Raw genomic sequence first — 8548 nt, 5'->3', positions numbered from 1 at the left:
AGCTTATCTCCCAATGTACTTGCCTTTATTTCTCTTTTACCTGAATTCCTAAAGGAAGTTAGGGTTAGGTAGAAGATATGTTGAGTTGCTTAATGATAATGAAAGATAAGACTTACTGATGGATGGTAGAGGAAGAGGTCAAAAGATTCAAAGAAGTAGGAATGTGATAGTAGACTAGAAACCCCAACACCTGATAGTATTTTGCATGAGAGTCTGGAAGACACTTAGTTTTCCTAGGTGATAATGAATGTGCTCATGGGAGGGCTACCAGAATCACTGAGAAGCTTCAAAGCTCTGTAGAACAGGCTAACAGAAGATGCTGTTATAGAACTGAGCTCCTGATAGGAAAGGTGATGAAAATCTGAAACATTAGAATCTAGGTGGCAAGCAGTTTAACCACAAGTAGAAAGATACAGACAATTATCACAATAAGTGACAAAATCAGAATGGCAGCCAGAGGTCTCAATCTGCAGAGAGCTATGGACATGCTGAATGGGATACAGTATTCCTAGAGGCAAGAAAGATGGGCAGTCAATAAGGATACTACTTAATGTAAACAATCAAACCAAGGACAGGTGATCAGGAATCTAAGGGCAATAGTCTAAACAAAAGTCATGATCCACTGCTTAGTTTTTGGATCTAGGCCAGTTCTCAGACTCCATATCCATTGATTGAAGGACAGGCCAGGGCCCTATGAGGACGGACCCTGCAACACCATGCTACATTTAATCAGTAGTAATTCTCTACATTTTTCCTCAAATGGACGTAAAGGCATTTACTAGGATATCTTGCATTGGAGAAAGGAGAATACCTGGGGTTTTGAGGATTGTTGTACCATTTCATTGGTATGTGGGGACCCAAAGTGCCACCATGATTCCTAGTGGGCAGTAAATGGAATCTTGGCTCAGGACTGGCTTACTGTGAGTCCACCTGGTCTATGGGCCTACAGTGGATGCTGTTTCTTTGATTCCCCAATATATAATTGGAAGGGACAGACTTGGCAGTTGGCAGAACACTCATATTGGTTCCTGAACCTGTGACGTGAGAGATCTCATAGAAAGGGAAGGCCAGTTCAAAGTCTCTAAATCTTGTCCTTCCTCCAAACTCTCTATCCTAGGCCCAGCTAGAAAATAAAAATAAATACCGTGTCCTGTGGGGAAGATTAATGCCATTTGTTTAAATACTTAGTGCAAGGGTGGTGGTCCCTCCCAAAGCCCCATTTAGTTCACTAGTGTGACCACTATGGAAACTATAGTTTTCATACTAAATGACAGTCACCTATTGCAAACAACCAACCGGTAGCCTCAATTGCAGCTGCTCTGCCTCTCTGTCTTCCTCCTTTCCTCCTTTCCTCCTTCTTTCTCTTTTCCTTCCTTCCCTTTTCTCTTTCTCTTTTTCTTTCTTTTTTCTTTTCTCTTTTTCTTTTTCTTCCCCCCCATCCCTTTCTTTCTGCAGAATAACACATCCTCTGGCATGTAACAGGCAACCATTTATCTAGCATATGTATTATTTTCCAACCCTCTTCAAAAGGAGGCTGACAAGCAGTTTGCATTCCCATGAGACGGAGAATAGCATATATTTAGTTGGGATCTCCCCACAGGTCAATGTTCACTCTTCGACTTTCAGTCATGATGTAGTTTGAAGGAACCTGAATGATCTGGACATCTGTAGAACATCACATTCATCCACATACTGATGACATGGTAACTGAAGCAGATAAGAAGTGACAAGTACTTAAGACACATGTGTTCCAGAGGGTATGTGATGAACCTATGAAAATCCAGGGGCTCTCAGGGAAGTTTTTAGGGATCTGGAGTGTGGGGGGCATACTATCACATCTAATTCAAAATAAAACATATTATCTCACAGCTCCCACGAAGAAAGAAGCACAATGCTTGGTAAACCTCTCTGACTTCTGGAGACAGTACATACCATATTTAAGAATACTGCTACATTCCTTTTAATGAAGATCATAAGCTGACAGTTGTAAATCTAGGAGAAACTGCAGCAGGCTCTAGGCTATGATGTAAACAGTTCTGCCCCTCATCCGTTCAGCCTGGCCAATCCTATAGTACCAAAACTATCTGTGGTGGGAAAGACACTGTATAGTTTATAGCAAGCTCCAAAGAAGAGATGCCATGTAGAATTCTAGGGCTCTAGAACAGTACTGTGTAATAGAACTTACTGTGACATCGAGATGTTCTATGCAATATGGTGGCTACTAGCCACATACACTACCAAGCACTTGAAGTGTGGCTAGTGTTATTTCATTGATCTTTCTGTCTGTCTGTCTCTCTCTCTTTTTAGTTAATTTTTAAATATTTTTTTGGGATTTTAAAATATTTTAAAATAAAATTTCAAAACAAGAGGAACAGACAACAGTAGTAGTTGCCTGGGGATAAGAGAAAGGGACTCAGGTGGGCATAGAGGAATATTTGGGGTGATGGAACTGTCCTGTATATTGATTGTTTACACCACCAACAGATTAGACATTAAAGGATGATTTTACTAGATGTAAATTATAACTCAATTTTTAAAAAAAGAGACAAGAGCCAAAAACTTACCCTATGTGGAAAAAAATAGTATTTAGTTTTCTCTCTTGAACACTGAAAACAATTACTATGGGCATAAACAAAGGAACAATAAAATGAGATTTTCTGTATATAAACATTTTTAAATGTTTTAAAGAAAAAATACGCTTAGGCAGACATAATACTTTTTTTGTGTTTGATTTAATTAACATGTAATTTTTCTCTAGGAATAAAAATGTTAGAAATGCTTATTTTTAATTTTTTTAAGTTAAAAAATTTTTTTAAATGTTTATTTATTATTGAGACACAGAGCATGAGCATGGAAGGGGCAGAGAGAGGGGGAGAGATAGAGTCTGAAGCAGGCTCCAGGCTCCGAGCTGTCAGCACAGAGCTGGATGCAGGGTGTGAACTCACAAACTGCGAGATGATGACCCCAGCCGAAGCCGGTCCCTTAACTGACTGAGCCAGTCAGGCGCCCTGATTTTTTGTTGTTGTTTATTTTAAGAGAGGGGCGGGGCAGAGAGAGAGGGAGAGAGAATCCCAAGCAGGCTCCATGCTGTCAGCACAGAGCCCAATGGGGAGCTCCATCTCATGAACCACGGGATCATGACCTGAGCCTAAAACAAGAGTCAGAGGCAGAGGCTTAACTGACTCAGCCACCCAAGTGCCCCCAGAAATACTTATTTTTAAATTTCACAAAAATCTCAGGTAATAAGCAAGGCATTAGAACAAAAGATGGCTCCAAAGCTAGTTCTATAAAGCATTTACTATAAAAATACATATAGGGGCGCCTGGGTGGCGCAGTCGGTTAAGCGGCCGACTTCAGCCAGGTCACGATCTCGTGGTCCGTGAGTTCGAGCCCCGCGTCAGGCTCTGGGCTGATGGCTCGGAGCCTGGAGCCTGTTTCCGATTCTGTGTCTCCCTCTCTCTCTGCCCCTCCCCCGTTCATGCTCTGTCTCTCTCTGTCCCCCCAAAAAAAAAAAAACAAAAAACGTTGAGAAAGAAAAAAAATAAAAATACATATAGTTTTTAATAAAGAAAAACATTTCTTTATAGTTAAAAAAATGCTATATTTGGACAAGAGTCAGGTTTTCTTGAAATAGAAAAAATCAAATGTAACATACTACCCATAAGCTACATACTAAGCTCAAACTAGTTGTTTAACAAGAACTAATTTCCTAACAGGCATCTATGAATTTACGCACATTTAGCGGCTCCTCAAAATGTATCCGTAAATTAAAAAGTTAAACAACATCGTCTTTGTCTTTACAGCTTACAGCTGCACCTGCACATCTGACAGTGCCTGACTGCACAGGCAGCTCTCTTGGTAACCCCACCGCAGTATGGGCTCGTCAGAGAGAGGCTGCTGTCTGGGTTACTTTCCTTCTGGGTATTTATGGTGTGGGTGGGCACATCGGGTGCTGGCTCTCAGCCTGGAAGGAATATGATGTGCTTCAAGTCTCTGAAAAGTGAGGAGTCTAAAGTTGCACAGTGCTATGCTTACTTCAAAGCTGTGGTGCCAATCCAGAGAGGTCCTCAGCCGGCTGATTTTTAAAATACTTCTGTTTTTGTTTAGGATTCTGCTTCATCTCCGTACTTGCATCATTGTTGTCATTCTCTTCTTTGTCTTGCCTTTAAGCTTTTACAGATATTTACTAGCTGAAATCATCTATGGTAATAAATCTGCAAGAAACTAAAAAGTTTCCCATTCCTCTGTAGCATTTGAGAAATCACTGAGTGCTTCCTTTTCTTTTCCACCGCCATGTCTGTAGGAACGGGTGGCTAGATAGAGAACAGAGTTCCGTAGCCTTGGCGGTGAGCACCAGCAACTCCTGGTTGATGGTGGGCCCTGGTGGGGAGCTCTTCATGATGCCTGGATGTGGGACACATGCTGCTACTCCTGGCACTCATCTCTGCGGCAATCTCATCCACAGTCTTCTTGTGCCTCCCGCATGTGAGACCAGCACTGAGGTTGTAGGCTTATTTTACTTAATCTTAATTAATTTAATTTAAGCTTAAGTCATCACATGTGGTCAGTGACCATCATATTGGGCAATACAGTTCTAGAGCAAGTCCATTTCCTCTGCAGCACAGATTTATACCATTCAGAAAGCAGTTCCTGCATGCTGGTGGGATCTGATAGAGACAGAGTATCTGACCATGGGCGGTAAGTGACTGTGTTGCTGGCACTCATCTTCAGCAGCTGCATACTCTCACCTGTTGAGTCATAAATTTGGCTGGGCCCAGCAGTACTCTGTTATAAAATGGTGGAAGTGGTCCATCCCAGTTTGTGTGTGAGAAGGGCTAGTGGACATGAGTTAGATGCATAAGTAGATAGCCTAGACCACTGAATGCCTTCTGCTACTGTTGCACTGATGCCTCTTCTTCAGCTCAGGCCCATAGCTACTTGGTGTGTACCTTTGGAAGCAATCATAGATGATGATGAAGACTGATGTAAATTTACTATTAGGTTAGCTTTATGCGTCAGTATGATGTGACAATAGACTGATGATGCTCTACAACCCTACTGAGGAGTGACTTTGATCCATATCAGTGAGGAAAATCTTCCTAATGGGCAAAGCCCCAGGTTGTGCAGGTGGTCATCCACTTTGTGTTGAAGGGCATACTCCAAGGTAAGACTGTACATGCATTCATGAGCAGAAACAAATAATCTGCTAGTTTGTCACGGCCCTGTAAGGAAAAAACATTGGAGAATAAGGGACAAGGATAACTGAGGAAGGATGTGAATGGGCTGATTGAAATAGTAATGAAGTGTGAAAACTTGTTTTTTCCTACCACAGAGCATCAACCACAGACCTGGCACTGATAACCAGGTAGATAGGATGCTTTGATCATTTAAAGTCAGTCAGCCTCTTTCATTGGCTCCAATGACACTGGCAAATTGAATACATTACTAGAGTCTAACACTGTGGAAGAGATGGAGGCTATGCACGTGTCCAGCAACATTGGCTACCAGGGCTGACTGCTGTTGCCAAATCCCCAACCTGCCAGCAACAGAGACATGGCTGTTTTGTACCATCATCCTTCAAGAAAACTAATCAAGTATGAGGTTGCAAGTTCACTACTTTGGACTTTATCCAAGAAAGAGCAATGATTCATCTTGATTGGGATTAACACACATTCTGGATATGTGTTTGACTTTCCTTGCTGCAGAGCTCCAGACAGCATTGCTCTCCAGAGTCTTACAGAATATTTAATCCAATGATATGAGATCCATATAATATTGCCTTAGACCAAGAGACCAACTTTAGGGCAAAGGAGGTAGGGAAGTGGGCTTACAACCATGGAATACACTGGCCATATCATATACTGTGTCACCTAGAAGCTTTTTACCGAATAGAGTCACAGAATGGTCTCTTGGAGACACAGTTGAGGTGCCTACTTGGAGATGACTCCTTTAGAAGATAAGGCACTATTTTCCAGGATATGGTATGTACATCCTAAATAATAATTATCTGGTATCATACCCCCAATAGATATAATACATGAGTCAGGGAATCATGGGATAGATGTAGGAATGGCTTCACTTATCAACCCCGATTCACTTGGAAAATTTGCATTTCCTGCCTTCACATTTATAGGCTTTGTAGGTATAGAGATTTTTTTTTTTTAAAGTAATCTCTACATTCATTGTGGGGCTGCAACTCACAGTCCTGAGATCAAGAGTCAGGAGCTCCTAGAGATCTTGGTTTTCAGAAGAAGGATGCTTACTACCAAGGGGCACCCAGTAAGATTTCCACTGGTCTCTGAGTTGTGTTTTGTTCATTGGGTTCCTTATGCCTGGAGATTATTGGGCAAGGATAGGAGTCACCATAAAAGCAGAATAATTGACTGTGCTGGTTATCAATATATTGCTTCTTACATCCAAATCCACCTTTGGTCACCTTACTTACTATACTTTAGATAGACATTAAATATTTCTCCTTTGTTGGCCAGCCAAGTTTGTTAGTAGAGGGTGCTGGAGGAAACCTGTAGAAGGAAAGGGCTCCTTTTTCTAATTCCTATGTGATTTCCCTTTCTTCTTAATCCTGACCTATGGCCTAGGCTCTCCTGGTGGGCACCTAGTGACATTCACCCCCAGTGAGTTCCATATCACATTGTGTTCCTGGGAAAGTTTTGTGGGCATCCCACCCTGATATTCTCCCCATAGGTAACTTACTGGTAAGTTCTGCCAGTTCCCCAGCTGAATTCAGCACCCCTTGCAGGCAGCTTTCCAGCAAGTATCATTGTTGTCACATTGGTGGGAGACTTCCTGCTTGGCAGTCCTGGTCTGCAGCACCTCAGTGAACTTCTCCACCCCATCCAGTGGGCTAGAGGCACACCCACTCCACTGCTCTCTCATTCTCTGCCTTGGGGGCTGGGGCGTCACTTCCCTTTTTTTCATTCTTTGGGTGCTCTGCTTCAGTCCTAGAGGTGGTGGCTTTGCACCATATCTACTATTTCTGCATTCTTTAAAGTTGTTTTTAGCCCTTGGAAGCCAATTATGTTATTCCAATTCCATGCTAGTATTTGGTAATTATGTAAAACTTTTTAAATTCAACCTGCTTGTGTTTTTTCTGTTTTCTGACTGGACTCTTACCATAAAAGAACTGAATGCTACTGCTACACAAGTGGGGCAGAAATGAATACATTCAGCATTCAGATGATCTGTTGGGTCTTCTCTTGAAGCTCCTGTGTCCAGTTGGGGTAGTAAGCGGACAAGTAGAGTACCCATAGCCAGAGAACTGCCTGGTAACCAAGTTCTCAAGCTCCTCAGGAAAGAGACCCTGGGCAGTCTGAGCAGGCAAACTGGCTTGACCAGTAATTCTGCTGGCTGAAGGAGAGGCGAGCCAAGATTGGCTGAAAGAGAAGAGGAATGATGATTGTTAGTTGTGGCTTTAAAATCAACGGCAACATCAGAGTTTATCACATTAAACCTCTCTTGTCATCTTCCTCGATAAGGAAGACCAACCAGAGCCCTGGAGATGGAATTTCCCGATGGGTGGACTTCCACAAGAAGAGGGGGATGAGGGTATAAAGTGTGCACTGTGATGGATACTGTAGTGCTCTGTGTGGATCCCCTCTTGGGGAATGAGATGTTTATCCTTCAGATGTGGGAAGTGACAACTGCTGACATACAGCTCACAGCTTATCACTTGCCGGGAGTTGTTCTCAGCCACAAATTATCTTCCTCATCAAGGTTTATGCTCCATATCAGTGTTGACCAGCAAGCAATTACTGGTGGTTACAAGGCGACAAAAGCCCAGACCCCTTGCTTCTATCTGGGACACATGTGTAGGGCCATCCTAGTTCCACATCTTTGTTTAAGACAAGCTAAGTCATGAGCTGCATTCTCAGTATGAGTCAGCTTCTCTCTTGGCCCATTCCTGCCTTCCTCATTTCCTTACAGGCGCATCTCTCTTGAGATCATTTCCCGGTAACCCTGCATGCATGTTTCCATCTCAGATCTGTATCTAGAGAACCCAATCTAACACATGTTTTAATGTTCTCCATGTATAATCTCTTTTTATAGGAAGAAGATTTGAAATTGTCCATGGCCATGTTTTTCCCCCAGATTCTCAAAATTTATTAGTTATTTGGCAAATAATGAGTGAGAACATTTGTCCCTGAGGTGTGAAGAAATGCTCCCATGGTCATTTGCTCAAGAGGAGTGTTTCTGGGTTACAGCTCTGGGGAAGATCAAAGCTTATTTTGGTTTCAGTCGTTGGTCATCTGAGGGATGACTAGAATTTAACCATCACAGTGGTTAAAATAATGTACAGCGTGACTTATGGGCAGTAAGAAGATATGCTGACGTCATCAAGCAGCATTGTGTGTCTGATAGAAGCTTGTTGGGTCTCCAGTAAGCGCTGTCTCATCCAACTCACTTGCCCATGTATTTGATGTCAGGGATATGAAGCTGGGGAGCCATTTTCGAGTCACACGTTACGGACAGTGTATTTGCTACTAGTGCTGTAACAGCACCACCCTTATGGGTGTGACACGTTATATTAGTG

The 8548-nt window shown here is 42.4% G+C and overlaps 1 long non-coding RNA gene across 1 annotated transcript; it reads right to left on the bottom strand.

Moving 5' to 3' along the window:
* Positions 1–1560: 1560 nt before the first annotated feature.
* Positions 1561–2125, bottom strand: LOC132693191 (uncharacterized). The gene is made up of 2 exons (XR_009616641.2): positions 1933–2125; positions 1561–1707 (listed from the first exon to the last, which is right to left on the bottom strand). It is a non-coding gene; the product is annotated as an uncharacterized LOC132693191 (long non-coding RNA).
* Between the last annotated feature and the right edge of the window lie 6423 nt (positions 2126–8548).

The sequence above is a fragment of the Panthera onca genome, chromosome B1, assembly GCF_046562875.1.
Source record: "Panthera onca isolate mPanOnc1 chromosome B1, mPanOnc1 haplotype 2, whole genome shotgun sequence".
Lineage (NCBI taxonomy): Eukaryota > Metazoa > Chordata > Mammalia > Carnivora > Felidae > Panthera > Panthera onca.
The sequence above is the reverse complement of the archived record's forward strand: the minus strand, read 5'-3'. Positions and strand labels throughout refer to the sequence as shown.